Source organism: Hydractinia symbiolongicarpus, chromosome 5, assembly GCF_029227915.1.
Source record: "Hydractinia symbiolongicarpus strain clone_291-10 chromosome 5, HSymV2.1, whole genome shotgun sequence".
NCBI lineage: Eukaryota > Metazoa > Cnidaria > Hydrozoa > Anthoathecata > Hydractiniidae > Hydractinia > Hydractinia symbiolongicarpus.
The window spans coordinates 17,853,585-17,879,905 of NC_079879.1; positions in this window are offsets into that span (position 1 = coordinate 17,853,585).

The window sequence follows — 26,321 nt, forward strand, 5'->3', positions numbered from 1 at the left end:
TGTCGACAACACAGATAAAGCACTTTAGCGAACGCAGGAGATCGATACAATTCTCGCAACAGGTGGATTCAAAATTAAAGAATGGACGATACCTGGATTATAAAACAGATAGTGAGGAAGCCCTCCCGATTGATGAAATAGATAATGACTACAGAAAAGGTGTTAGGCATTAAATGGAAGTTGAAATGCCACCACCTATTTTTAATATTAAGCAAAGTCGACGCCTCTACGGACTGCAAAAAACATCAGAGTCATTAAGATTCACAAAAAGGGAGATATTCTCACCCTACACCGTGGTAACTAAAATTATAATGAGAAAACCATGGGAAAAGGACCAGCGGGTGTTGTGGGATGACCCACTGCAGGAAAATCTAGCAGATGAGTGACGTGGATTCTTTCAAGTACTGCCTGACCTACAAAGGATTTCTTATCCGCGATCCATCAAACCGTTGGAAAATCGACATTGGTTATATTTTCTGATGCATTGGAGCAGCATGTGGTACTGTGGCTTACGCTAGATGGGAATTGAATAACAGGTCTTTTAGAAATCGAAGCATTGTGGCTAAGAATCGAGTCGCACCCATAAGGATAATTGACATTGTTCGCTTGGTGTTAATTGCTGCTGTTTTAAGTAAGCGCATCAGATGCTTTACCGAAAAGAAGACTAAATTGAAATTCTCAAAGGTGTATCACATAGTTGATAGTGAAATAATCAAAGTGATGATCTCGAAAGAAATTTATGGTATCAACACATTTGCTGCAAAGATAATTAACGAAATACAACACTCTACCAGTCCATCAGATTGGTTCTGGGTAAAGGGATCTCTAAACATAGCTGTTTGGATCACTAGAGGAAAAAACTCAGAAGAGCTTGGTAGTGAAAGTATTAGGCAGACCGGACCTCGATTTTTGTCTCGATACATAGACGACTGGCCTGTTAAGAAAAACACCACCGTAAAAGAATTACCAGAATATCTGAAGATTTCTTTTGTCGCCGTGTCCGATGGTCGGTTTGTGGAAAGTTTGATGAGAGTTTTAATATTAAACGTTTTAACAAACCCTAGATCCATAGAAATACGACAGGCAGAATCCTAAGGTTATACAGAAGATTCTTGTTGACAAAGTAAGGTGAAGAAATAGCTGGAGTTGAGCTGACAATAGAGGACCGGCAATATGCAGACAATTTTTGGATCGAGAAAGCTCATAGAACTATTGAGAACAAAGTTAAGGATGGAAAATATACTAAGCTGTGTCCAAAATATGAAGATGAAATTCCCGTGGTGGGTGGTCGGACAAAAAAAATGGATGGAGGCGACTTGGAACAAACAAAAGTTTATTATTTTACCAGCGAATTACAGGCTATCCTATCTAATTGCATCGACAGGAGTGCACACTTAGCAGGGGCGGATCCAGACTTTTATCAGACTTAGTCAAAATATTGCTGCTGCGCAGCAATATTTGGACTAAGTCTTGAATTTAGCAGCAGGGGGTCCTGGGGGCGCTGTAAGCCCCCCCAGGTGGGGTCAGAATCTTTCGCTAATTTAAACTTTGCGGGTACAAAAATCGCCGAAAATTGTCTTCCGATTTATCTAGTTATTAATAAAATTGATGAAAAGAAACGCTAAGCTATAAGACAATTTCCAAGAACATTTTTTATAAGAATCAACTCTCCGTCTTACACGTCTTATTTTAGATAGATAAAAGCACTAAAATTAACAGGGATTAACTACAATAAAGTGAAACAATTGTGAATATATTTCAATATTTATAAACTCTTGCTGTTTCTGCCAATATCAGGCTTCATCAGCATGACTAGGTGAATCAAATGATCACACCAGCCATGGACAGCAAAATAAAACACAATCATAACAAAAACAATAAGAATATGGAAAGATCAGGATAATGAAGATGAAATGTACATACGTGTGATATGGTACATACACACCTTAACCCATGTATTCGTTCAGATATATTTGTTTATTCATAGGGCTAAACTCAAGTTTCGTTTAAACTTTAAAAGAAGAATTAAGAAGGTCAATTTCCTGCTTATTGCATGCTGAAATAGGAAAATGCAACTTTCGGTTAAGAAAGTTGCAACCTGGAACAAGGGGAACGTAATGATTTGGCTTGAAGTCTATACCAGACTTAACAATACCTTCATAACAAAATAAAATTTTTAACTGATCTTCATCAGGTAAAATAGATGGGCGTGGCAAAATACACTGTCTAAAGAGAGTTCGAAACCGTAACAAGCCGAACTGTGGGTAAAACGTATTAATTTTTCTCTTTATTACTGTTGACAAGGCAGGTATTGATAGAAAAGGAGACCATGTCTTGGGGGTGCCGTTGTTGATTGCTTCCACTTTAACTGCCTCCTCAGGAGAAAGATTTATATCACAAACAATATGGGAAAGGGAAAATCTGAATAAACTTTTTTCAGATACTTGCCTTTTGGTTTTTAAAACCAAATTGAAAACAAGGATGATTGAAATAAAAGGAAGGATGCAAGAAAAGGTCTATGGATAAGATTCTCAAAACATCTACAAGAGAATTATCACCTACCAATACCAACGATGCTGAGCTGTATAGACAGTCTCCTGATGGATTGGATCTAAAAATAATATATTTTACCATGACCTTTCACTCAACAAACTTGATTTTCTAATAGCCAATCGAAGAGTTGTTTATTTTCATCACCAACCTTACTTATCCAGATGTCAAGTTCTTGCTTCTAATAACAACACAAATATTAATTGAGAATGAACTCCTCCACAATGCTGAAAATTCTGTTCAAAGCTCATAATACAAAAACAATTAGCCAGCTAGCTATAGCTAAATAAATCTTTTTTATTTGTTTTTAATAGTCTGTTGTAAAAAGCTCTCCCTCAACCAGCTTTTCGTAGCGAATATACTGAAAACCTTTAAATAAATGTACGGCGTGTTGGAGAGTAAAAAACATACTTCTCACTTTAAAGCAATAATTCCTTTATCTTCACACCTCGCCTCAGATGGAAACAGATGGAATGTATATATCTGCACCTGAATTCCGATGAAGACTTTTACCAACCAAGGGATAAATATCCCCAAACAACAAAAATGTCCGAGAATAAACACTTTCTAAAAGTTCTTTTTGGATTTTTGCGAAGCAATTGAGCTTTGCGAGCGAAGCGAGCGAAGCGAAATTGTGGAGCACGTTTGCTACACGCGAGGTATACCAAGAGAATTATTGAGATTCTCAAAATTTCGATAGAAAAAAAATCATATAAAATCAGCGTAAAGAAATAGGACTGATATTTTTGCACATAAAGCTAGGGTATTTTTTTTTCTAATAAAACAAATAAGTTTGGACCGAGGGGTTAAAGTATAAGTTTAGTAAAAAATGCAATAAGTACGGCTCGTACCCCCCCACCCCCGGATTTTGACCCCCCCCCCCGTCTTTTGGTCCGGATTATACGTCCGCCGAACTTGAACACACAAAGAGGAATATGCCGTGAACAAGAAACGGTAGTCGGCATTTTAGACACGTATATTTTACAGACCCAAAATATGCCTTATTTCTTTGTATTATAGCTAATTATGGTATAAATAATTAATTAATTACTTTGCAATTTTGCTTCTAATACTATTATAGTTGTATTTTAATGAAACATAATAGTATTAAAACAGTTTTCTTCTTTTGAAAAAATTTATTGCTAGTCCTGTTTCTAATTGACTTTACTTGTGTATTTTAAGCTTTTTTGTTGCTGTGCTTTTTCTGGAGATTTTAGTTGGATTGGAAAGCTCCTGTGTAAGGTACCCTTTCCTAAAGAAAAATTGAAGTAATTTGTACAATTATAACGCGCCGAGCTGTGTTTTATTTTATTGTTTCTAAGAAGATGTAAGAATACAATATTATCAATTTTAATTGGTTTTATCCAAATCAAGGTAAGGCTTAATCACACGAAAGGTAGCTAGAGCTAGAGCTCAGTTTTGTATAAAAGAATTGAAAGTAATTTGTAGAATACATATGGAGAAGCTGTATTACTACCTAACTGATAGCCAGATATAGGAAAACCTGTAGCCAGGGCGCAGACAAAACAAATAGCTCTGGGCGCTAGAGTGAGCTGACCAACCGTTTTTTATCATTTTTTATTTATTATATAAGTAACCTGTTTCAGTAATTAAAAAAATATCCACTTTTGCTATCAAACCAACAGCAATGTAATTGTCAATAGGAATTAGTTTTCCGTACACCCTCCCTGAGAACAAGGTTTAAAACGACATTAAAACATTAAAACTGTCATTAAACAGAACTTCAAGGATGCCCAAGCCGCACCACGTCCTCTAAACGGCATGGGCATCTTCGAAACTGCTTGTAATTTTAGAACAAGGGTGCTGATAAGCTGCATACGCCGTATAACGTGCAGGCGTTTTTGGGCAAGTTTAGCGTTTTGCAAAAAAATTGAAGTATTCACCCGAAAAAACCTGCATAGACCATAAAGTAAACTATGTGGTAGTAAAGTTCTTAAAAGAACTGTTTTTGATGGTTTTTGATAAAATTTACTTGATAAATAACTTTTAATTTTTATTAACTTCTTTCTCTTAAAGCATCTTTTTCCAACTATCGTCCACAAGGTATGTTACAAGGAATTGAATTTTGAAAATGCTCCAGGCAAGTTCGGGAAAGTGCGGGCGGTTTTGGAAGACAATCACTAATTTAATTGCAAAAGTTGCCTGAACTCGCCCTTATATATGTGGCTGTTTGCAGCTTATTGACACCCTCTTATTTTAGAATATTCTCAGGAATAATAGACCAAGAGAAATTACATCACAGTTTTTTGTCCACCGCCCACGTGTGTTTGAGAACAACCCACATAACAAAGTTCATTATTTTTTAAATTATTTGTGTAAAAATTACTATTTCATTCACGATAAACCATTTGTCAGTCATTTTATTCGCCCAACAAAGAATCCTATCCAAGGTGCTTTTCTATTAGTGCTGAATTTAATAATTGACATGGTTCAGCATAGTTTTTAGACGGGTCTGATTGCAAAATATGATTGCCAAAGTTCAGCACTTGTAATATTTGTGTATTTGTGTACTCAGCTTCTAAAACACACACAAGAGACATTATAATTTCCTCTGGGTGATTACATTAATGTTGGTTGAAAAAAAAACGAATGATGAGAAGCATATGTTTTTAAATGGGTCTAGGACAATAAACTTATTTAATTTCCCTTGGCCTTGCATCAATCAAATTCTGAAAAAATAAACACTTCTAAAATTATTTTGTCAGATTTGGAAACTGTTGGTATGGTTGGAACTTTGCGTATAAAATTAGTAAAGTTGCCAAATTGTTTAGTTTTTTTCTTTTATACTTTTCCGAATTAGCCTTAATTATTTATAAGATGAAAAACAGTGCTTTCAATTCCATTGACTTGGCCATCCCTTAAAGGCACTGGAAGCTTCACTATATGAAAATGTTTTCTTTTTCTTTTAGATTGTGTACAATGGGAGTGACCCAGCTGAGCAAATCTAAGCATGCGTGTTTGTATGTGAAATTGGAACACCCTCGGACCTGGAAAATTTTGGAGTGACGCGGACATCAGGTGTACAACTGATCAGACACGCATAGGCGGAGAAACCACGCTATTACTAATCTCCAAGGTGTGTCCAGAAATTGGAGCATTTTGCCTTGACTTTCAACTAAATAAATATGTCTTGTAGCGAAAAATCACGAGAGGAGTTTGAGGGAGAGATCCGGAGATTGGAGGAAACAATCGAGAACTTGGAAGCGAGTCATGAGGAACTCGCGATTAGAGATTGGGAGCTGTATGAGATGATGAGGCAGAGGAATAAATACAACGACCGGATCGCTTTAATCGCCTGTGTTTCGTCGCTGTCTCTTACCATGATCCACTATATGATGAAATATTAAGACCCGAGTGTTACAGCGCCAGAAGATTAAGTCGCAGTTTTGTGGTTTATCAAAGCCACAAAAATCACGAGCACCGTCCTCGCAACACGATCCCCCGATCCAAACACTGTAAGATAAAATGTTTTGTCTTGCGGTTAATTATTTTCAAGGAAAGCAAGTCCGATCCTTTTTTGTAAAGGGTAAAGGCCAATGCATCGTGGCCTCCGATGTTTGGAGAGCCGCAGGCTATAGGCGGGATGCGGGAGTAAAAGCTATTCAGAGACATGTGCCTGACAAGTACAAAATGCGGATAGGTGACGCTATTACTGATCCTCAAGGTGTTGATCATGGAGTCCACACCCAGCCAAACACGATTTTACTGACAGAAGCAGGCCTTTATTGCTTCCTCTTGAGGTGTGGCCGGTCTGAAGCAGAATCATTTTTTGGGCGGGTTGTTGAGGAGGTACTCCCCAGAGAAATGCAAAAACTTACGGAAACCGTTGAAGGGCAGCGTCAATCCATTGAGAAAAGGACGCAGCCCTCGAAGAAAAAGATACGTACCTTGCACTCCTTAACGATGACCTCGAACAAGGGGACGTAACCATCACCAATCTATAGGATAGGAGAGGGACGAAGAAGTCGTTGAACTACAGCAGAGATATGTCCCCCAGGAATACCCGTACGACAATATGCTCTGCGTTGTTAAGAAAAATGATCCTCACGAGTGTGGAAAGAAAGGTAAGCATCCCTACTATATGATCAGATGTCAGCGCATACGGCTGGGCAAGAGCATGGGTATGCTGATGACAAAGTACCCCGATAGCACTATAATCGGGAGATGTGACGATCCAAATGCCGTGCATACGTGGAATCGTTTTAGAGACAACACCCTGGGTGCTGCGAACTCTTACAAAAACCATTTTACCCTACCTGATGATGAGACGCGTAAGTTGTTCGATGGAAAGTTCGACATCGATATGATCTAAGCAATATGTGAGAAATTTAGAGAAATTTACCATTCTTTAACATGTTCAGGAGAAGTATAAAATAAGGCTTGGCCCCCCTTGGTTTACAAATCTTGTAGAAAGAGGATGGAATCCGTCCCTTTTTCCAGACACGTTTTACTGACGGAACCACGAGCCACGTGGCAATTGAGCGGTTCGCCCGAAGCGGGGGAACCGGTGAAATGACCACCTGGCTCGAGAAATTTACCATTGTTTTACATGCTCCGGAGGTACTTCAACATCCTCTGGTATTAGCATCAACTCTTCTGACACAAAACTACGTTCGGGCACGTCTTTTAAATAGTACAGGAGACGCGTACTTGTCACAATACGATCGAGTCTATACGTCTTTTTGCTCCACCAAGCGTCCGTTGCACGTCTTTTAGCATCACCGTGCTCTTCTTGGGTTGCAGCAAATAAAGATAAAGGCCGTCATCGGGTAATGGCTTTTCTTCAGGGTGCTGCGTGTCTTGCTGGACATCATCGAGCTTGATGGCTTTCGAAAGCTTTATATCTATCATCGCGGTCTTGGTGTTGTTCTAACTTTTCACGATAGTATACAAGTGTTTAACCCATGTACTACTCTGTCCATCACTGACCAACTCTTGAGCATCTTGAGGTTTGAAGAGCCTCTGCGCGAGCACCTTGTTATATGATTCGACGATAGCCGTGAAAGTGTGGTGGTAATTGGTAGTTGCACGCTTGATTTCGACACCCTTACCCTCTAGCAGCTTTGTCACGTCCGATTTAAACTATGAACCATTATCGCACAGGAATATACTCGAGTAACGCAGAGGTCCTGCCTTGTAAATGTCCTTGAGCATGGCAGCGACTTCACTCGCCTTTTTCGTATGTAGAGGTCTTGCTACTTTGTATCTCGAGCCCACATCAATGCCCGTGTGGATATACTTGTACGTGTTGCCATAGACTTTATCGTGGGGCATGTAGAGCAAATCAAATTGGTGCATTTCATTACGCTTTTCATTAGGTGATGGTGAAATGCGGGTAACTGATGCGCTTGGGCCCTCGAGTATGGCGGAGCCAGAGCAGTTGACGAGAGAGCGAATGGGTTACTTTCTTTTTGGAGAGACCACTTTGCTTGGAGAGTAGTTTAATGGCTTTTCGACCAGTCTATAGATGTTCAAGTTGGTTACCAATCAATTTTGTCCTGTCTGTCACGTACCCACTGTGCTTGAGCTGCTTGGAGTTCTTCAATTACTTTATCATGCCTCTTACGTTCTGCTTCACCATACCCCGAAAGTTTGCTGAATACGAAATTAGACCAGCTATACGCGAGCGCGTTAATCAACGCTCCTCCCGCCATTACTGCTAAGGTAGCCATGTTTATTTTGAAATTCCACGCTATGAAACCGTCCATTCAGAATATTCAACTGCGCATCCTGCAGCAAATACACGTAGCAGCGTATATCCCCAGTTCCATATGCTTTTCTAGTCATATGAAGAGTGATCCCATCGCTAAGCCTTTGCAAGGGCCTTCCAGAACCATGCAAGCTGTGATCGGGTGTCGCACGCAAGTCGATGAACAGCGCATAGTGCTCAGTCATGAACTGACCGATGGTCACCTCCGAGTCGTGGCTACCAAAGAGTTCAACGTTTTGCTCGAGATGATCTTTTGGGAGCATAGCATGCGAATATAGTTCGTTAGGCTCGCCTTCCACCGTGATCGCGATTTTCTCGATCTTGGGGTTGTAGAAAACCTCATTAGCGCCAGCATAAGCTTTCACTTTCCTGGGATCTACGAACAATAGGAGTATACCTTTCAAGCTCTTCGCCGGGGTGTCGATTTGTAAGTTGTAGCTGGTATCACCCTTTCTCATCGTTATAACCTTGTTGCGGACTACACGCTCATAGGGCAGGGCGAGCCTCGAGTACCTGGACATCATAGCGCTCTCGAGACCCTCATTGGTAACCTTGTCAAACTCGAAGCAGATGTTGGTGATCTTGTAACCAGCATCAGCTGGTTTAGCTTCCATAGACCATGATTTTGGTGTACCAGCATCTTTGATGACTTGGTCATAGGGTGCAAAGTGCAGTACGAACTGTAACCTGTCATACAAGCCCGCTTGATAGAATGTTAGATCCCTCGTCAACTCGAACATTTTGCCGATTGGGATGCAAAAGGTGTTCCCATAGGCTGCCGCGATCGCTTCTTCTTCATCATTGCTTACATGATTGATAGCTTTGACTTGTAGAGCCCTTATGGTACCATCATGGGGGTTGATGCCTTCTAGAATCAAGTTGTTCTCACGTTCAAATTTTTGGCAGCCCCATATCCCTATATACTGCGAGCACATTGAACTCGCTGATGTTCTGCACTTCGTGGCCGTTCAAGCTTATGCGAAGGTTTTGAACCAGGGCCTTGCCGATGTTGCTGACAATGGTGCGTTTCGTATTGGTGCTTGTGAGCTCTAAGTCAAAGAGGAGTTTGAGAGAGCTGGGGAAAATTACATCATTCTGTCCCAAATAGGGGATGTCAACATACAAGTCTTCGTTTTGGTTGATCGTACTGGGGTTGTGAGAGACTTTAACACGCTGTTTCTTCCCTTTCATGGCAAGCATAGTGTTTAATTCCTTGTGAGGATCTAGCTTCGTTCAGTACATTTATTAGTAGCGTTATGGGAGTGGAATAAATGACAAATATTCCAAGATCCGATAATAATTTCACGGCGGAGGAAGACATTCAAGACGAGCCTGAGGAGTTCAGCAGCGAGAGTGAGATCCTTCAACCGAAGGTCGAAGGTTGTTAGCTTTTACAAACATCTTGCGGTGGGGTTGAATGAGGAGTCGAAGCTAGATGCAATACCTTACGACGATATTAAGCTTTTTTTCAATGATATAAAACTCACAAGGGAAGATAATGGTGAATTTAGAATTATTGGATCGACGCTGCTGAGGATGCTACGCCCCAAGAATCGCTTGGGGCGTATGGGGTTCGAAGACTATAAACTTATCCAGGCAACGGGCGGGAGGATCTTGAACGATATGGAGCAGATCGGGACAAATGGTGACACTATCGCAAGGGAACCGATGCTCGGGAAAGTATTCGTCGATACGGAGAGCTTGATGGAAGATACTTCGTTTGGAGGAGGCGAGATATTCACGGATCGCGAGAAAAAGGAACTCAACCAGGGGATTCGAACGATCCGTGGCCAGCTGAAGATGTTGGAAAGCAAGGTACTCGCGAGGGATAGTCAGATTGGTAAAGTACAAAAAAAAGTTGAGAGGCTCGAGAGAAAGAAGAAGACGCCTGGAATAACCAAGGAACAGATAAAGATTGAGGACGGGACGGCCTTGGCTAGGGAAGAGATAAAGAGACTCCAAGATGAGAAGAAAGCCCTACGAGAGCAACACGGCGTATTTTCCTCCGAGATTCAGAGCCAGCTGAGGAATATCAAAGAGACTCTGATCGCTGGGGATGATAAAACCTTGGTCGAAAAGCTCAAGATCTTGTTCAAGGAACAAGGATTGACTATCGCGAGCATAGTCCCGGCTATCGGTCTGGTCATATCCACCATCGTGCTCGCCGTTATGGGAGGAAGTACAGGTGCCGTAGCAGAAAGTACAGGAGGAGGTGAGTTTCGTGCAAAAACAGCTTGAAAGCAGCAAGAGCTGTCAAGTTCGCGGCAAGGCACTTGTACATACCCATGGCTGCTGCTGTGGGTATTATTATCGTGGCTTTGGTATTCTCATGGACATCCGCAGACCTGATCGGGGTGGCACCCCCACCCATTTCATGACTTGGTACTTGATGTTTCTTCGACTGCGAGATTCTTCCAAGGGGTTGGTTACTAACCACTCCCTTTCCGGCGTTAATCTCTGGGTTAACACCAATAGAGAAGTACTCCTTGCTGATGAGTATATTGTTCGTGAAATTCACGACATTTCCAATGTAAAGGCTCATGTCACTAGGGATCATGTAGACACCATGCGCCACCGAGAAATCGACTTTTGATCTCGCGTACTTGAGCACATTTTGAAATCGCCTTATTTCCTCACCCGTGTCACTAGGTCGGAGGATCCGATCCTCAAAAGTCGTCAAGTATAGACGCTAAGCACCGATTGAACTACCTTGATTGCCGATAATGTTCGACCTCGCGTTAGCTTGGCTCTGAAGTATGAGGTAAGCGTAAAATCTTACGCCTTGGGAAAGCTTCTCTATGCCGTTACGGGTGAGATCTTGAGAGGTTTCGAGAATCCATCGACTCCTCACGAGTCCTCATCGAAATAAAGAGGACCCCGGCCAGGATAGTCTTACGAATAGCTTGCCAGCTACTGAATAAGGTCTCGTTCATCCACTCGCTCTCGCTGTCGCTTACCTCAAATTCACGTGTTAATTGCTGGAACTTTTGGTTGTTGAAAGGGTTGTTGAGACGGCGGAATCTATCGGAACCTGGTAGAGAAATGTCGAGATCTTGAAGGATTATACGTATCTGGAAGTACACGTGGAAACTGTAAATGGAGCGAACAAGAGGTAGGGATGTGGTTAGATGCTGCATAGAAATACCACAGGCTGAAGTTGCGCAGTAGGTAACAAAATTGAGCTGTGTGGACCAGAGACTGAAAGGGTGGCTTTCCAGGTATTCAGCACTGCACCAGAGTGGAACTCGTAGTCGACAAAGAAGTTGGGGAATTTTACCGTAAACGAAGACCCCTTCGCGTTGATAACGATGTCTTGCGTTGCGAGATCATCACCCTTGGGTTTCTCGGGATATCTTCCATGCTTATGGGTATACTTTGCTCTCAAATTATACGAGTAAATGCTCATCGTTTCTTTTAAGAAAGATGAAGCAGCTGTATATTACAGATATAGAGAAACCTACGATATTTAAGGACTACCTAAGCCAGGACACTAGGATCGCCCTGAAGTCGATCAGCATTCGACCTACGTGGCTGAACCTTTTCACTAATAGCGAGTTTACCATCCGTAAGTTAGGGCCCGATCAGACGGTTACTCAAATTGAGATCATGAACGGTTTGTACAAAATACAGGATTTGGCAGCCATTGTCAACAGTCGCGGGGGAGGGCAAGATCGAGATTTTCGTGTTGAGAACCGGAATCTGCAGACTCCGTGTCAATGACGGGTACACGGTGGTGATTCATTGACAACTGCAAGAGCTCTTGGGTCTACCCTACGATTCCAGTAAAAAATACTATATGAAGGGTGATTATGATTCATTCCATAAGACTGACGTATACCAGTGGTTACGACTTGCTTGCCCCCAGTTAGATGAAGATGACTACCTGCTTAACGAAAAAAAATCCAATATTCTTGCTATGCTACCAAAGAGCTAAACGCTCGGGGAGACATGCTTACGTGGAGTTGACACTCCTGTATACCTTCCCTTGAAAAGCTCCACAAATCGTCTAGAGTTCATGTTGACGGACGAGTATCATTACGACAAGAACGTTTCGTTCTTGGGAATAACGATGCACTTACTAATAGAATAAATGACAGATATTGCTAAGCTTTACCCTAGCTTACTTTCTGCACCTCCGGACGGTATGGAGGAGGACAGTTTACAATTCCACGGACTGAGGAAGATCGAAGAAGTGAAACAATACTTGCGGGCCGAGATTAAAGAGCGTGACAAGCTCGCCAAAAAGTTTAAGATGCATGGTACGTCGGTTAGATATACGGATCACGGGTTACAAGCGGTAAGTGTGATAACTTCCAGCGTTGGTATTGGTAGCATGCTATCTGGGATTGGTGTACCATTAGCCGTGGCTATGGGTGGAATTACGATTGCCGTTGGGTTGGGACAAGCTGGTCTGCGGAACGCTGAGAAGAGGCTAGATGTCAAGAGTAAAAAGCATGAAAGTATCAGACTACTAGCAGAGACCAAATTCAACTCTATCGTTGACTTAATCTAAAGCCCTGGAGAATGTGTGATTAGCGACCACGAGTTCAGCCTAATCATGTAGGAGAAACAAGTACATGGTGCTGAAGGAACAAGCCCGACAACGAACACGCAAAATCGTGGACTCTATCAATGAACGGGAGCGACAGAAGCTGGTCGCGCAAGGTCGAGAGGAACCCAAGGATAAACTACTCAAAAAACTTCAATCTGCGCAGTATGTCAGCGGTACTTAGAGGAGCCGCCTGCTTATTCGTAATCTAGTGTGTTGAAAAACATACTAAATCACTTACTCGATCTCAAGCTCTTCTCTGGTGTCTCGATTGATGATGAGGTCGACATCATGTACGACACGTCGCTGCTTTTCGGAGAGCTGTCTCGAGTATTCTTCGAGATTTTTCTGCCAAGAGAGCCTGACGGGAGGTTCGCAATAGGGACCGTCCGTTTGTGTCGAAGCGTCCTTGTACTTGATCTTACGGATCGCTTCGAGTAGGTCGGCCTTATTCATAGTGGAATAGTTACGGATCATTAATGCTTTCGATTCTTTTTTCAGTTCTTTGACGTTCATGTTTGAATCTATGTTAAAGCGCAATATAGAACCTAGATAATTCACTTACAAGACAGTGAAGTCCTCTTCATCATCAGAGTCACTGAAGTAAAAAGTGCCGTATCCTTCAACCTCTTTATACTTGCACTCTTCCAGATGGGTCTGTGCGTAGTAGTTGCGCCCTTGCCTGTAGATACTCGTCAGCTTGATGATGGTCTTGCATTCGCAGCTTTTTTTTAGTGGCATCTTCTTATGGCATTTTGTTCTGATTTTACCATCTCACATCTTTAGCTTGGTGTTGAGATATCGCTCTTTTTCACGCTGGCATTGGTGAAGCAAATCCTTCCAGTGATTCCACCCTATCCAAGATCTCTTTGTATTTCTCCAACCACTCAGGATAGCTGACCAGATCAAACGACATACTAAACGCGGAGCAGTATTGAGAGACACCCTCATCGCATTGCTCCATTTATCGTTTATTTACTCCACAAGAGCTCGGATCTGCCTTCTCATCCTCCGAGAAGCACCAGTCCACGGCTCTATCAGGATGCCAGGCCAGGAATGAAAAAAAAACAGAGTTAGGATCCTTCCCATAGGTCATTTCTTATAAAAATCACTGAATGTTTTAAGTGAGCTAGCTGCACATTTTAAAAAGTCCAAATGCATTGTAAATTTTCCAAAAAGTGGCAGCACTCTTAAAATATCTAGTATTCTTATAATTTTTTATATGATTGTAGTCGTGTAATGTAAATATGTATCTCTTTCTATCTTTTGGTTTGTGATGAAAATTTTCATCTAAATTTTGATTAAATTACAAAAATATCAAAACATTCATCGTGATTTTTAACATTGAACAACGAGATCGTTGACGTCTAGAAGGGCATTTTCCGCCAATCTAGAGACACTATAAAAAGCGAAATTCATATATGTTATTTCTCTATATAGGACCCCCAATATTAAAATTGTGGTTACGACACTGCAGAGACAAGTAGCATACTTCGTCGGGTATTAAAAGATCATAAAATAAAGCCAGTGTTTCAATCTAAAAACACCGTACGTAGTATACTGTCGCATCCAAAAGACAAAATATGTCTATAGAGTCAATGTAATATTGTGTACGAAATCCCGGGTAAGAATTGTAATGCTGTTTATGAAACGAATCCTCAAATAATATGTGCAAGAGCCCAAAAGAGCCGTACGCAACGCAGATGCAGACAAAAATGAGATTGCGGACCATAGCTGAAAAATGATCATCTTATTGACTGGGACAATAAAAAGATTATAGACCGAGAGTCTGTTTGGGCAGCAAGAAAAGTGAAAGAAACCATATATAGTATAGACAGAAATATTCATATCAATAGTATTTCCTATCAACTTCCAGAAATATGGTTACCCGCACTTCGGAAAACGAATATTTAGAAAAAAGTGAAAAATAGTTCGGGACAAACGTAACAAAAAAGCGAACGTTTAGAAAAAGAAATGTAACATAAAGCGAACTTTTAGAAAAAGGGAAGATTTTAATCAATCTACTGCTTCCATCTGTGTCTGTTAAAAAGTTAATTACTTTAATTGCTGTGATCTGATTTGTTGATTTCGATACTCTAATTATCTTCTCAAATAATAAATAGCCAAAGATGATTACGATCATTGCCGTCGATGACAGCTGTAGCTGTCGAAACGTGGCCTAGAATAAACTCGCTTGCTCATGACATGATAATATCTATATTATTCAATGACAACGACTGAACAGATAAGTGGTAGTATTTTTAAAGCTAAAGAGGATTTGTCTAAGAAAGATTAAAATTCCTCAATATATTCACAAACACCACAACGCTTTTGGCCACACTTTTCGCTTCCTCCTTCCTACTTTTAATGGTAGGTAGCTTGGCACGTACCAATATGCCTTTAAGACTTTTACCTTTTGTAATTTCTACAAGGTGTTGGAAATACGTCGCAGTTTTCTAATTATGTGTACGAAGAGTATAAATAACATACAAAACTGTTGAATAGCCAGGGTGGTAACATTAATTACCAATTTTCTACAGGCATCTAACACTGCGATTCCTTTCCAAACAGCTCATATCTCTTACATTTTCCTGCCCTAAGTACCTCTTCTTCGGAGCCACACATTTATTTCATTACACATCACTCTTGTCAAATAAAGATTCTTTAGAACAAATCCTGTCAACAAAGTGCCTGACTATATGGAATGGATTTTTTTGAGTAAAAAGCATGACAAGAGAAAGCGTGTAAATATATGTGCTTATCAGTAAGTTTAGTGTAAAAATCTGTGATAAGTTGGTTATCCTGGTTCATCAACTTAACATACCTAATTGTGGGATGGCAGCTGTTGAGTTGCTTAAGAAATTTTTCGAGAGATTCCTCCCCGTGTTGCCAGATCATGAAAATGTCATCAATATATCTCCACCACATTAAGAGGTTTAAGTTTTGTAACCCCAAAAATCTCTCCCTGAGATCCCCCATAAACAAAATTGCATAAGGAGGTGCCATTTTTGTCCCTATTGCAGTCTCCGGTTTTTGTAAAAACGCTCATGGTTTTCAAAAAAAAGTTTTGAGGACACATTCTGCCAATTCAGTGAGAGTGTCCGTGGAGATAGATTGATCCTCACCCAGCCTTACTCAGGCTCTTTTAGATAGTCCTCCCTATCCCAGTCTCGATTTGTAAGGCCTGATCATAACGGAATATGATCATAACGGAATCATAACATGATTGGTCCTACACACTAATAGACCAAGCACGATGCCTTTTTTACAAAGAAAAAAATCATTTGGCAACATAAATTAAACAACTTCCAACCCAATGGGCTTAATCAACATGAAGTTACCTTGGATTTTGGCTAAAGTCTATAACTCCTCATATATTCATCGTTTTTCTTATTTTCTTTGTACTGTATATACGTACGTTCTGTTAAGTGTGGGATCCACTATGGATGCTCTAGACGTCAGTCTGGTGAATCCATTGCACAGAGTGCCGCTATATTGTTTAATTACGGTGACAGTGGAGAATTATAATTTTCTATCTGTTGGCCAACTAGAGCTTTAGCCTAGTATCTTGGTGGCATTTTGTAATATGGCGTTGATTTGCTTATGTTGTATTACTGGCGTTTTAGTTACATTATTTTTCTTGCAGTGCGATTTTCCTTTATATCTTTTTACTTAACTCCTTTATTACTCTTTATTCTCTTCTTTCATCGTTATATCATTCACGATATAACGGGCTACCTGTTGCTTTGTTCTTTATTTTCTTATAGTCCCTTTTAATTAGGCTCACAAAGAAACTTGTGTACTCAAACATGTTTCAGTATATTATTCGTTTTAAATCCACATATGCACATACCTTTTACTTGTAAATAAAATGTTATACCATTATAAGAAATTAGGGAATTTCGAAATTGTTTTTTATTTTTAATTAACACACGTGCTTATGCAACCTTAAAATATCAAGAATACACAGGTTGTAACATTTTTTTTAAAGTTTTCATTGTGTTTCTTTTAAAATATTTAGAATGGAGTTGGCGGATTCTCGCAAAATCTTTCGCCTCGACAGACCAGGGACTTAAACCCGAGATCGTAGCATTTGATGGACCGCGGGCTCACATCCACTGAAAAACAAATCCGTTAAAAGAAACAAAAATATATAAAAAAATATTGTTTTTCCAAAATATAAAATAAAATAATTTAAAATTACACGGTGTGGCCCAGCGCTATCAGTGTCACAAGCCCTCCGATTGGTTATGGTTTTATTCGGCATATCGGAAAAATGGGACTCGGGACTCGGGACTCAGTACTCTGGAGCCAGTACTCTGGAGCCAGGACTCGGGACTCAATATTTGCAAATGTGTAAAAACCAGACCAAAAGAAGTACTAAAAGTTAGGTTGAAGTTAGCAGTCTGTTGCACCCTCGTCCCCAGGTTTTTTTGTCTTTTGACATGAAAGATGACGTCGAAAAATACCCTGGTATCGTTGAGGCGATTTTGAAACATGATTGGCTTTCCCGTTTTCGCATAATTATGATGATTTTTTCCTTGGTCAGCACTTTTTCAAGTCAATAATAATGGTACATGAAGCCGTGATCAACAATCAGTTTTGTAAACAAAACTTTGTAAAGCCAGCAAAATTTATGAAAGACGTTTTGATGCTACTTTGTTAGATTTATTAAAACATAACTGACTCACGACTGGTGCTGCGTTGTACATAAGAAAGAATAGTAGACTGCTGAAATATAAAAGAACAGCCCTGTCTTTTAGTAATGCTTGCACGTAGCAGGTGATGAACACAACCTACTGCAGATGTGCTGATAACAGCTATCTTTATTTATTTTAGCTTGGTACTTTGTTTACCCTTAGCTAGCTCAAATTTTTCTGATTTCAAAAGGTCTCCTAAATTCTCCTCAAATGTCCTTATCTTTTTTTAAAATTTAGGTTTTCTTCTCAAATGTCCTCACAAAATTTTTGACATGTGGTTATTTCTTATATATGCTAGTTTTTATATTGTTTATTTTGAATCACCACAACTTGTGGTTGTTGTGGCCTGCAAACACTTATCTTTTGTAAGAAATTACTTGGATGCCAGTCTGTATGTTCTTTCATTTTCACAAACAAGTGCGATTTTTTTGAAAAAAAAAGAGTGGGAACCCTGACCAATCAAGCATGGCACATATTTTTATTTATACCCTATCTGACAATTTCAATCATAAGAATTGCTCATAATGTGCTTTGCACATGTATCTTTGTCAATATTGATATACTATCAAAAATCGTTTATCGGTGTCCCAGAAAACTACCAAATTTAGAAACTCAAGAACTATGATAATAGCAGAAATAATTTTTGACTCTAATTTATCAAACCAACATAAAACATGCTATAGCAAGATTTAAGTCTCTATTTTAATTTTATTTTTTGCAAAAGGTATGGTTTCCAACAAGAAGTATTTTATAGCTCACTTTACCGGACACCTTAACAGCTATTTTTCACTTTAAGAAAATTTTCTATGATATGAAATGGACAGGAACAGAGCAGAAAATTTCCTACTTGTAATTTCTATTTCATAGTATTGCACATTTTTATACAAAAAGTAAACACACTTTGCACAATTCGCTCAAAACGAAATAACCTGATTGGCTAAACAATTCTCTACTTGTCTTTTCGCACACAACGCAAAGAAAAAGTTAAACTCGATTCTACTTTCCAAAGAACAGAACAGACAAGAACATTTTCTCTTCATGTGACGTAAACATTACATGCTCAGAATTTTTTTTGTTCCTTTCCAATCAGTACTTATACTCATACTTGTATTTTAAACAGGGTGAAGTTTGTTGATAATACGGACACTTTTAAAGACAATAACATAAGATAATAACAGATAATTAAATAAGATAAATAAGATAATTCAAAGACAATAACATAAGATATATACATGTAAAAGATACACACGTTTTTTTTACACTCAACTTGAAGAAAGCACTCAAATGTTCTTTGCTTTTACAATTTGAAGCCTTAAAATTTATATTATAATACCCGTATACGTCTGTCCGTCTGTCTGTCTGTCACGCAAAATAGTAGCTTGGCTGCGCATAACCTTTTTATGCATCTTTTTAAAGTCACGTCCTCTTTTACCACGAATCTCGCCACTGCAAAAAGTCCACATTTTCGACCTGCCACCCCGACCATTAATCCGGACCATTATATCAGACCATTAATCCGAAATATTAATCCGGAGTAATAAGCATGTCAACCCTTTTGCGCCGGACTTTAACTTCATTAACCAATCAGAAACCTTATTCGTTTCACGTGTTTGCGCAACCCGGCGTTTAATTTTAGGCCGGGGCTTTCACAAGTTCATCAGAATATCGCAACCACCAGGCCATGAAGACGCATTGCTTTTACACACTTTATCTTTTCCCAATCTTTTCCCAATATCTTTAAAGCACTTAGCTACACCTTAACGTTTCACCCTTTTATATTTCTCACGTTCTCTAGCCATGTATAAATCTTAAACAAACCAATTTTAAGATTTTAGCTGGGAACGTAGATTTTGAGGTATAGCATTCTGCTGAAGCTAGCTAGCTATACCTAGCCGTATTTACTGCCATTCTTTTAAAGTTTTTATTCACTTTGGTATATCAATATTTAATTTCATGTTGGGGTTGTGGCTATTAGCTAGTTTTCTAAGATTGTTCTTAATTTTCCTCTTATTTTATCATTTTTGAAGTTTAAAGGCGCATTTTAGTACTTCTTGATATTTACAAAGACTTAAATGTTCTTAACATGTTCTTAAGTTTATGAAGCCATATGTTTTTATATACTTTGTTCTGATAAAAAAAGTGTACTAAAACTAAATTAAGCAAGAGAGCCGGGTGGCTAAAGAACTGTGGAACTGTTCTATCCGTGTTGTAAACGTTATCCCTTTTTAAAACGCATCGCCGGCCAGTTTGTTAACGGCCGAAACGTTTTTAGGCGGGTCCGTTAAGCGAACAAGTTTGTAAGCAGTACGTCTTGCGACACAACACGTCATTCCAAAATTCTTCGTCTCAATTGAGCACGCACGTTTTGTAAGAAACATTAACAGTAATTAAACCCTCTTAAAATTTTGATAATCTGAGCCTCAAATTCTTCTTTATTCAAACATTCGTTAGAATGTTTGTTCGGTTCCGTATGCGATTATTTTCTTGTTGGTCGTCGAAAAGTTTAAAGAGGCGTTTTCATATTAAATGTTTAGGGGCGCCGTAATGCGAAGAATCGTGTGCGGAGCGCGCATTGCGTTCATGTTCTAGGTTCCATAATGCAGTTTTTCCGAACTTGCCTTTATATGTTTCGTACGAGTGCAGTACGTGCTAGACGCAGAAGAAGAAGAAGAAGTGATCGAATGAGAGGAAGCTTTTCTCTTTTCGATTTTAATTTGCTTTAATATTCAGTTGTTTTTATTAGCTACATTGCTAGCTATTTAATTGCCCAGTGCTGATTTATACTTCAGCGGGTGGTTATATACTAACATTTCCAGCATTGTCAAGCCTTATTTAGCTCTTTGATTTTCTTAGTTATTTTAATTGGTTTATTTAGTACACATATTTGTTATATATAGAATCTTATCTCCGAAAATGATAACTGTAGAAGACATGTATTGGTATTTTTTTATTGTAAATCCAAAAGCAATGATAAGCATAACAGCCACAATAGCAACTTATTTGAGTTATATTTGAGTTGTTTTGTTTATTTTTTGTTGTCGCTCATTGTTTTTTAAAAACAACCATGCTTTGTATGTTTATGGTAGAAAGTTACTGTGATGTGTTTTAAGATTACTGTTGCGTTGCGAAGATGTAGAAATTCATTAAAGACTTATATCATATCATTATCAAATCTGTTATTGGTTCATTCAACGAGCTTAAATTTGGCAGAACTGGTAGAATACAGTGTATGTGTAACTCTGTAGTAGCTCTTTGTTGTTCATCTATCTTAGATGTAATATATATTCATCTATTCCAGGATGAAAAAACATCGCGTCAATTTTTTTCGTCCTTTGTTACCTTCTGTCCTATGAAGCGAGGTTTCAAGCATTTTGGGACTCAAAATGTGCACATGCTCTAACTTTTGGACAACAATTTTGTTCCGCTGGCTCGTAATGCACGTGCCCTCTCTCTTCCCATTACACAAGTCTCAACCTTTCTAAAGTTCACCACACTTTCTGAAGTTAATCACACTTTCCCATGAACTTCTTCTGTACACAAACCCACTATGATGTATATAGCAAAAGGTTCTATGGCGGATTTTTACTTAAACTATTTTCATGGGTGCGCGTATTTTTACGCTTAGTTTTCCAGCGTAAAAATGAGCTAGCTATGGTAAATAAATATGCCTTTAGCCTCTGTTTGCTACTTCTCTGTTTACACATTTCAATGCTTCGATTGACTGTCGCAATTTCGCGATCGAATAAGTAAGATTTGTGTTTACTTTTTTTAAAGCGGCGGTGTCAATAGTGCAGATGTTAAATTAGTTTTTCTAAGGTTAGCTTTTCCTTGGCCTTTTTGATCATTTTTGACGTATGTGCAGGTTTCCCTTCCAGTTTAGGAACCTAATTCTGACCACGGTCTCCAAAAAGGCCAGCGCTACGGTTTTAAAAGCCGATGGACAAACAGTCAAACTTCATAGTTGTAAAAACTCATTACTTAATTACAGAAAATTAATCATGAAATTGACAACTTAGAAAATTTGGGTACATTATAATGACGCAAATCGTCGAAAATTTGCAGAAATTTTTTTCAAAAAAAATACATTACGAGTATATGAAATTAACACGAACTGGGCAAGTGTGAAGGCTGATCTCCATAAAGCGAATTTTGGTCGCTCGGCCTGTAGCGATTGTGATGTGAGCATGCACATAAGGTTTGTTTACGGAAAATTGCGTAACATGAGCTGTTCGCTGATATCGCCAAAGAAGTTGAAACAGTTTGAACTTTTTTAGCAATCCTTGGCGATTTTTGGCGTCACAAATATTTGAGAGCCATTCAGTAATAAAATTATAAACATTATGCTCAAAAAAATGTGCTAAAATATTTTTCTGCAGAAGAATAAAAATTTCATGTTTTCACTTTAGGCGGGCTTACACGTAGAGTTTTCTTGTTAAAGAAATCTTTCGAAAGAAAAATTTCAAGTTTTTTACACTATATCAATTTTTATTGCGGAATGTTTGTAAGCCTTGTGTTATGGTGTAATTTAGGTGCGTTGGTCAATCTGATACAAAAAAAATAAAAAAGTGAAAAATCTGCACTTTTTTTTATTATTCACTGGAAATATTAATTCTGGGAAAATTAATTAAAATATAAAACTTTTTTTACCTTTCTTCTTCCTCTGCTGATGGCAATGGTGCCTTTCTGTTGCAATATCTACGCGCTGCATCGAATTCACTCATAGTTTTTTTGTTTTTGTTTTTCGTAAAATGATGTATCTTCGTTTGTTTAGAAGATACAAAACGTCAAATTCCAAGTGATGAATGAAAGTACGCTATGTGATATAGTCAAACTTTCAGAAGAAAAATTTTTTACCAAAACAGTTGGTAAAAAAATCGCCTTTCTAAAGGCTTTTAAAACTGTTGGTAAAAAAATCGACTATCTAAAGGTTTTTAAAACAGTTGGTAAAAACTTTGGAAATGTTTTAAAACATTTCGAAATGCTCCGTACACTATTAAATATTTCTTTCGAAAGATTTCTTTAACAAGAAAACTGCATGTGTAACCCGCCTTTTTAACATTTGTTGCTCATCTTTACTTTGCTATGGCATATGGGGTACTAGGTAAATTGCCCCCCGGAAAGTTGCCCCCCGGTGAATTGCCCCCTAGTAAATCCCCCCTGGAAGATTGCCCCCCAATAAAATGACTTGTATTTTTTTTTAAAAGAATCAGGAAATAATTTTTGTTACGTTTTCCACCTGGAATTGTTCTTATTTTGTTCTTCTATTTTTTAGCCATTCCCAGCCTTTTGATGCTATAAAAATATTTTAATAAAAAAAAAGTAAACGACGGAATAAGTGCCCGGGGCGCTTATTTAAAATTTTTATGTTTAGAGGGGGGGGGGGGAGGTTATTCGGCAGGGGCGCTTATTTAAGCAGGGGCGCTTATTAACTTTACTAAAATAAAAACAAGTAAAATGTGTCATTTCATTTCTTTCTTTTCACTTTTAACGAACAACATCTAAACAAAAATTATTCTATCTCAATGTTTTCGTCTTCGTCTTACTGGTCTAAATCTTTACTTTCTTATGCCTTGTTCCAAATAAGCGCCCTCTTCTGATAGCCGTGTGATGAAATTAGCGCCCCCTCTGGCTATAGGGGAGGGGGCGGTTATTCAAGCAGAGGCGCTTATTGAAAAAATTCCTCGTAGGAGGGGCGGTTATTTCGGCAGGGGCGGTTATTCGGCAGGGGGCGCCTGTTCCGTCATTTACGGCATATGTATTTTCTTTTTAAAACACAGTTTTTCGCAATGTTACAAATGATAAATCTAAGAAGAATAGGACAATCATTATTCAAACGAAATAACAAATTTTTTATAGCAATAAAAGAGACAAATTCGCTTAAAAACGATACAAAGTAAATGTGTAACAAACGTATTTAAAAATTAGTATAAATGCTAAACTAAATACAATGTACAAAGTATTATAAAGCTAAGTTATGGGCAATACTGCATAGGTATTCCATGGTACGACGATTGGGGTGTAGTCATCTACGATATGCAAAATTCTGGCGTCTTCATCAAGGTGGAGCAGGATGTCCTCCAAGATGTTGAAGTATCTAAATTCGAACAATAGCCACATCTCCTATTTGCATAATAGGCAATATCGGTACTTAAACAGCTGTTAGGGCGTGTACAAAAAATTTTTAAAAAAATTAAAGATCCGATGTTTTTTTTGTGGGGCGGCAATTCTCTGGAGGGTAATTCTCCGGATACCGTATCTAACTTCTCATCATCTATTTTTCCTCACTATTGTAGCGATATCTGAACAGGCGAACCTTTCTTTCTTTTAAAGTGTGAAAGATGGAAGATACTGTAATTGCGCTTAAGGTGGCAGTAACCCTGATTTGCGCGGATATGTCACATAATCATTACGTCATACAAAACATTTTGGCGGGGCAGCGAGCTTGTGACGAACAGGAGGAGGAAGCTGTGCGCATTAAAATGGCGGAGGAGCTGTATCAGTATCATGTTTTTTTTAAAGCGAAAAATTTAATAAAAAGCATTGCTAAGCAATGAGAGTATAAATAAGACATCATAAAGTAATACTGCTTACATGGAAATATTTCAGTAGCTGGGAATGTTTAATAAAGCTAGAAAAGTAGCTAGCTAGCACACTATACCTAGCAAACTATCAAGATAAGAACAAAAGAAAGAAACTCAACTTGTTTCCAAGTGGCCAGGTTTAATTTGCAGCTTTATGCAAAGAATGACGTTATATAAAATTACTAGCTGAGAGACCTAGTGCCGCCCATGTCCTTTATAGACAAAATAATTTGCACAAAATATCGAAAAATGTTTTTTTTACAAAATATATGTATCATTACGTTTTAAATTATATCAGATTGTTATTAGTGGGCATGTTTTATTACTTTATATGCTTTGGTTACCATAAAAAATATTTTATCATTGAATGTACATTTACCCGGCCTATTTTCTAATTCAAGAAAATTCAAAGTGCAATAACTTCGGTGGAGTACTTTTAGACCAATCTGATAAAAGATAATTTAAGGTATAAAAAAATTACACGATTCTTGCTAGGCCTTTTATAACACACCATGAAGAAATTTCAGAAAATCTAACACAATCACATTATAAGTCACACTTTGATTGACACTCAATCTGGCATAAGGTTAAATCCAGTGGTAGATATTGAACAGCTCACCACTGTGATATATTATCTCAAGACTTTTAATACTAATTACAAAGCGGTGAACATAAAAAAATAACAAAATAAGTCTAAAACGGGGTAGTAGTGTCCTTTTCAGTTCAAAGCCCCATAAATTCAGTAAAAAATTAAAATATTGACTTGAGATTTGGTATGATATGGTTTTAAACTGGTTTGATGAAATTGAGCTAAAAAATAGTTCTATTATTATGAACGTATTTTCTGCGTTTCAGAATTTAGCCCTTTTCAGAGACGCTGATAAGCCGTTTTTGACAGCATATCAATTTTGACAAAGATACAGGTTCAGAACATTTTAAAAGTTATTATTTCAACCTAAAATTATGCTATTAAACGAAAAAAAATTTGCAAGAAATATATTTTTGTGATTGAATGCTCTTATGAGAGTACTGAATTAATCTCTTTACGGTTGGCTAGTTTGGTATTTTAAATATTTCTAAGCGCAGAATTATAACAATAAACATAGAAGTGTGTATCAATTAAGAAAGCAGTAGAATTTTGATGAGCTCAAAAAAGTGTGATTTTGTGGAACTTAGTTTTGGTCCTAAATCTCAATAATAATTTTCTCCAAAAATTATTTTCCAAACATTTTTTTTAAGGTAGCAATACTGTTGGTAAAGTCGTTTACCAATTCTTTCTAAACTATTACGGCACATGATTTAAATCGACAAAACAGATTACATGTGGACTTGTCGATTTCAATTTTAAACCTGCATTATGCTTTAGATCAAATTTTTGGATTATTTATGTTTTAAATAAAAAAACTTGTTTTTTTATATCTGTGAGTGCAATAAAATGTGAGCTTGTTGAGTGAAAAATGAAAAAGAGGTATTGCATTTTAAGAACATGTCATTAGGAAAAGATGAAGCAGAAATTATCAGTAAGGGGTGGCTTTTGGAAATTTTTAGGCCACAAAATGTAAAAGCAAAGAAGACTCCTAAAGTAAATACTTTTCGAAGACTTTCATCCACATGTAAGGTTTCCTCCAGCTATTTGGACTATATAGCAATTGCTTAATATAACTGCAAGCAGTGAGTTCACCATATACAAATTCAGTTTCAGTTAACCATTGTTGAATTTCCGCGCCCGAAGGTGTAGGAAATTCTTTAAAACCGTCGTTTTTTTCTTTCGGAGCATTTTTTGAGAAAAAATCGACCCTGGGACTTCACGTTCAACTGACTAACTAACCCTGTCCCAAATGGTCAATTGAACGTCACAGATTAAAACTTCGTACCCAAGCTCCCTAAGTACTGGGAAATCATCTAAATGATGTTTCAGGCCAAAATTGGACAAAATTTGGCACACTTAACAAAAAAGGTATGCTGAACATAACGGCATCATAATTTTGATTTTTTCCACCTAAATGTCATTTTAAGCCAAAATTTGTTCAAAAATTAAAACTACTTTATTTTCAACAAAATTTGGCACAGTTAACAAATAAAGTATGCTGAACATGATGGTGACATCAAAATTTTGATTTCTTGTTACCTAAATGTCATTTTAGGCGAAAATTGGTCCAAAAATTAAAACTACTTTATTTTTGACAAGAATTGGCACAGTTAACAAAAAA